Below are 5,850 nucleotides of genomic sequence, written 5' to 3'. Positions count from 1 at the left end.
ACATCTCAAACTTTGAGAATGAGCTTGCCTTTATTTAAAATTCATATATTCTAAATTTTTTTTTTAAAAAAGGTTGTTCGGTTATTTAGGATAAACAAGAAAAGTCGAAACCCAGTAAGTTAGGGCACGTTTTCTCGAATTTCCTAATACCGAATAACGCTTTATTTTAAAATAAATTTTACTTGAGGTGACAAAGTGTTATACCCAGTAAGTTAGGGCACAACACCTTGTACTTCGAAAATAAGTATTATTCAAAACTCAGATTTTGATTTAAAAGAGTATTCAGTATTTAGATTAAATGAGAAGAGTCAAAACCCAAGAAGTTAGGGCATGATTGTCTCGAATTATCAAATACGAATATTTACTTTATGAAAGAATTATTATTGGGTTAGATAAAACCTAAATTCGTGATGGAACGAGATAATAAAGAATGCATAACAAATAAAAATCAATAACTATAACAAGATAAACATAAACACAAATATGAATAGTAACGATAAATACGAAGGTAAGATAAATGAGTCGAACAAATAATAAGAAAGGAAATAATGAATAAGCTAAACGCTTGAAATTATTTAAAAAACTATAAGTAGAATAGATGATGAAATAATAATAATAAAAGTAATGATACGTAAATAAAATAAATATGCTAAAAATATATATTTATTAAATTAGTTAATATAAAAATAATAACGTATAAGTAAATACAAAAAAAGGAAATATAATAATAATAATAGTAAAAACACAATAGTAATAATAATGAAAAGGTATTATAATATAATAGTAATAATGATGATAATAGTGGTATTAGTAATAATAATAATCATAATAGAAAATAATAACAATATTAAAAATAACACTCTCTCCCTTCTTTCTAAATCCGGCCATTGGTCCGGCTTTGCTTCGGTCATGGACCCCACGGGTCATTGTCACGCGCCCACCAGACACGATTACCGAACCTCAAAAAACCTTTTTCGGTAATAAAAATATGGGTAAGCTTCTTACTTTTATTTTTACTTTTGTATAAAAAATAAAATTAAATTGAAAGGAAAACAATAAACAAACAAAGAACTTAAGATGAGAATAGACAAAAGAAACCTCTCTTGCTTTGATCTTTGATTAATCTCCAAAAACTAGCCTTTCTAAAAAACAAAAACCCTTTTCTAACATAGTCTTGAATGGCTTTTATAGCCAAATTTTACAACTAATTTTTCTGTAGGCAAGAGGAGTGGTTGGGATGGTTTAGTGGAGTGGTTTAGTGGGGTGGTTGGAGTGAAGATATTTGGATTTTTTTTTATTTCATAAATGGGCCATTAGGGTTTAGGTGATTGGGCTTCGGAGGTTGTTGGGCTGTTGGGTTTTTAGATGTTGGGCTTTTTAGCCCGGGCAAAATTTGGGCTGTACAGCTGCCCCTCTTTGCTTGTTGTCGTGTAACGAGAATAGAGCAAAGACTATAAAAGGACCAATTTTTCCCGGGCTGGCCGAGTCTTGAGTTCTTAATCCTTGATCTTCTTTAAATGGCCTCTTGACGGCTTCAATCTACTTCACTGCAACTCAGGAAGGCGATATCTGCTATCTTTGATCTGCTCCCCGTCTAATACAGAGACGCCAAATCTGTCATCTTTGATCTACTCTCTATTAATACAGAGACGCCAAATCCGTTATCTTCGAGCTGTTCCCTATAAGCACAGGGATGCCAAATCTACTATTTTCAACTTGTTCCCTATAAACACAGGATGCCATGTGAAATCTTCGATCCGCTTCATCGTAAGCACAGAATGTCGATCTGCTATCTTCGATCTGTTCCTATATGCAGTGGATGCCAAATCGCTATTTTCAACTTGTTCCCTATAAACACAGGATGCCATGCTAAAATCTTCGATCCGCTTCATCGTAAGCATGTGAATGTCGATCGCTATCTTCGATCTGTTCCCTATAAGCATAGGGATGCCAAATCTGCTATTTTCAACTTGTTCCCTATAAGCACAAGGATGCCATGCTGAAATCTTCGATCTGCTTCATTGTAAGCACAGGAATGTCAGATCTGCTATCTCGATCTGTTCCCTATAAGCACAGGGATGCCAAATCTGCTGTTTTCAACTTGTTCCCTATAAGCATAAGGATGCCATGCTGAAATTTTCGACCTGCTTCACTGTAAGCACAGGAATGTCAGATCTGCTATCTTCGATCTGTTCCCTATAAGCACAGGGATGCCAAATCTGCTATTTTCAACTTGTTCCCTATAAGCACAGGGATGCCATGCTGAAATCTTCGATCTGCTTCACTGTAAGCACAGGAATGTCATATATGTTATCTTCGATCTGTTCCCTATAAACACAGGGATGCCAAATCTGCGATCTTCAACTTGTTCCCTAAAAGCACAGGGATGCCATGCTGAAATCTTCGATCTGCTTCACTGTAAGCACAGGAATGTCAGATCTGCTACCTTCGATCTGTTCCCTATAAACACAGGGATGCGAAATCTGCGATCTTCAACTTGTTCCCTATAAGCACGGGATGCCATGCTGAAATCTTCGATCTGCTTCACTGTAAGTACAGAATGTCGATCCGCTATCTTCGATCCGTTCCTATAAGCATGTGGATGCCAAATCGCTATCTTCAACTTGTTCCCTATAAGCAGTGGATGCCATGCTGAAATCTTCGATCCGCTTCACTCGTAAGCACAGAATGTCGATTTGCTATCTTCGATCCGTTCCCTATAAGCACAGTGGATGCCAAATCATTGTTTTCAACTTGTTCCCTATAAGCACTGTGGATGGCATGCTGAAATCTTCGATCTACTTCATCGTAAGCACAGGAATGTCAGATCTGCTATCTTCGATCTGTTCCCTATAAGCACAGGGATGCCAAATCTGCTATCTTCAACTTGTTCCCTATAAGTACAGGGATGCCATGCTGAAATCTTCGATCTACTTCATCGTAAGCATAGGAGTGTCAGATCTGCTATCTTCGATCTGTTCCCTATAAGCACGGGGATGCCAAATCTGCTGTTTTCAACTTGTTCCCTATAAGCACAGGGATGTCATGCTGAAATCTTCGATCTACTTCATTGTAAGCACAGGAATGTCGATCCGCTATCTTCGATCCGTTCCTATAAGCACAGTGGATGCCAAATCTCATCGCTTTCAACTTGTTCCCTATAAGCACGTGGATGCCAAATCATTGCTTTCAACTTGTTCCCTATAAGCACAGGGATGCCATGCTGAAATCTTCGATCTACTTCACTGTAAGCACAGGAATGTCAGATTTGCTATCTTCGATCTGTTCCCTATAAGCTCGGGGATGCCAAATCTGCTGTTTTCAACTTGTTCCCTATAAGTACAAGGATGCCATGCTGAAATCTTCGATCTGCTTCACTGTAAGCACAGGAATGTCAGATCTATTATCTTTGATCTATTCCCTGCAAGCACAGGGATGCCAAATCTACTGTTTTCAACTTATTCTCTATAAGTACAGGGATGCCATGCTAAAATCTTCGATCTGCTTCACTGTAAGCACAGGAATGTCAGATCTACTATCTTCGATCTGTTCCCTATAAACACAGGGATGCCAAATCTGCAACCTTCGATCTGCTCTCCGCCGCTACAGAGAGGCCAAATTATCTTGGATTTGCTTCAACGTAAACACATGAAAGCCAAATCAGCTATGTCTTTGATTTGCTCCTTGTAAGCACAAGGATGCCAAACCATCTTGGATCTGCTTCAGTATAAACATTTGAAGGTTGGATCTGCTATGTGTCTACCCTCCATCGAAGTGGAGATGCCAGACTTCAATTTGTTCTCTGACAATACAGAGATGCCAAATCATTTTAGATTTGCTTTAACGTAAGCACGTGAAAGCCAAATTAGCTATGTCTTCGATTTGCTCCTTGTAAGCACAAGGATGCCAAACCATCTTGGATCTATTTCAGTATAAACATCTGAAGGTTGGATCTGCTATGTGTCTGCCTTCCGTCGAAATGTAGATGCTAGACTTCGATTTGTTCTCTGACAATACAAAGATGCAAAATCATCTTAGATTTGCTTCAACGTAAACACGTGAAAGCCAAATCAGCTATGTCTTCGATCTACCCTCCGCTTGATACAGAGATGCCAAATTATCTTGGATATCTTCCGCTTGTTGCCCCACTGCTTAGGGGGTTAAGACTTGTGAATTCACCGATTCTATTGCACTATCCTCTGAGGAACATGATCTGTAAAATCAGTTTCATGTATCCATGCTTATGCCAAATAATTAGGATGCTATGATTGAAATGAATCAAATGCTCCTAACTAAATGTGATGCTTTATGTCAAATAATTAGGATGTTATGAAATGAATCAAATGCTCCTAACTAGATGTGTTATTGTAGAAATGTCATGAGCCTTTTTTAAAAAGGCTTAAGGTATCATCGTTCGTTGTTCATTAGGACATTATCGCTGACGTATTACACTGGTATCTTGTTCGACTGGTATTCTTGATAGAAAAGTCAAAGAAACAATCACATTTTGCTCAGCAAGCTTGCCCCGCTGTAATTTCAGAGTCTCTTTCACTGTACCTTTTGGGACATAAAGTTTGTGCCTCCTACAACAATTTCAGAGGAATAACATTTGGTTTCTTCCATCCATTTCGCTGCAACTCAAAGGCATAGGATTTGTATCATCTTCAATCAGTTCGATCTGTTACACAATTCCCTGGGTGTAATGACCAGATGTATATGAATACAGAGTATCATTTTCTTTTCTCAAGAATGACCCCCTTTTACACTTAGGTTGACATTGCTCGTCATTTGTCGAGGTTGTATCACTGACGAAATGTCTTGTCTTTTGGTTCAACCAATAAAGAGTCCAAAGAGATAATATTTCCAACCCTTAGGCTTGGTGAGTTCTAAACAATAGTCCTGTTTTAGGTTCTTGTATTATTTAGAAACTTCCAGAGTAATATGTAAAACTTCTTTTGTGAAAGTGTTATTAGTCCATTAATCATTATTTCAATGCAAAATGCTTGAAAAATATCAAAACAATGAACAAGAAGGAAATTGATTAGGAGCATAACTCGAAATGGATAAATTAATCAAAAAGATTGCAAATGCAATAAGAAGGAAATCAACTCAAAACGAATGATTTAATCAAAGATAGCATTGCAATAAGAAGAAAATTTATTTGGACATATCTAGATAACAAATTCAAAATGGGCAAAATGGAAGCTAGATGCCCCAGATATCGCAGCCTGAGCTTCTCTGTACCAACTTCTTAAGGACTTTTCTGAGCTCAATATGTGTTTAGGGGATCCAGAGTACTTTGTAGATGCCCCAAGACGTAGCATACTTCTTCATTGTTAATTCAGGCATAGCAACACTAATGTATGCCCCACTTTGATCCAAATTTGAGATGCCCTTTTCGGGTTTTCAACTCGAAACCCTTTTAGTCTGAAGGCTCTATTTGTGGGGTTTCACCCTGACTTCTCTTTTTTTTCTTCTTTTTTTTTTTAGAATTTTTTTTTGTTTTGTTTTTTTTGTGTGTTTTTTTAGGGCTCTCTTTGCGAGTTTTCACCTTGGCTTCTCCCTTTTTAGGTAGAATACACTCCTTGACTGGATTTGAATTCACTGACTTGGGCAAATCTTTGCCATCCATTTCGGTTAATATCAATGCCTCTCCAGAACAGGCCTTCTTTACTACATAAGGTCTTTTTCAGTTCAGCATCCACTTTTCTCTGAAGTCCTTTTGTATAGGAAGGATATTCTTCACTATCAAGTTCCCCTCGTGGAACTCTCTAGGATAAACCTCTTTATAGTAAGTTGGCATTAACCATTTCCGGCGTATTAGATGTAACACCCCGAACCCGAGACCGT

The sequence above is a fragment of the Gossypium arboreum genome, chromosome 4 (assembly GCF_025698485.1).
Source record: "Gossypium arboreum isolate Shixiya-1 chromosome 4, ASM2569848v2, whole genome shotgun sequence".
In the NCBI taxonomy this organism is placed as follows: domain Eukaryota; kingdom Viridiplantae; phylum Streptophyta; class Magnoliopsida; order Malvales; family Malvaceae; genus Gossypium; species Gossypium arboreum.
This window is presented reverse-complemented; position numbering follows the sequence as displayed.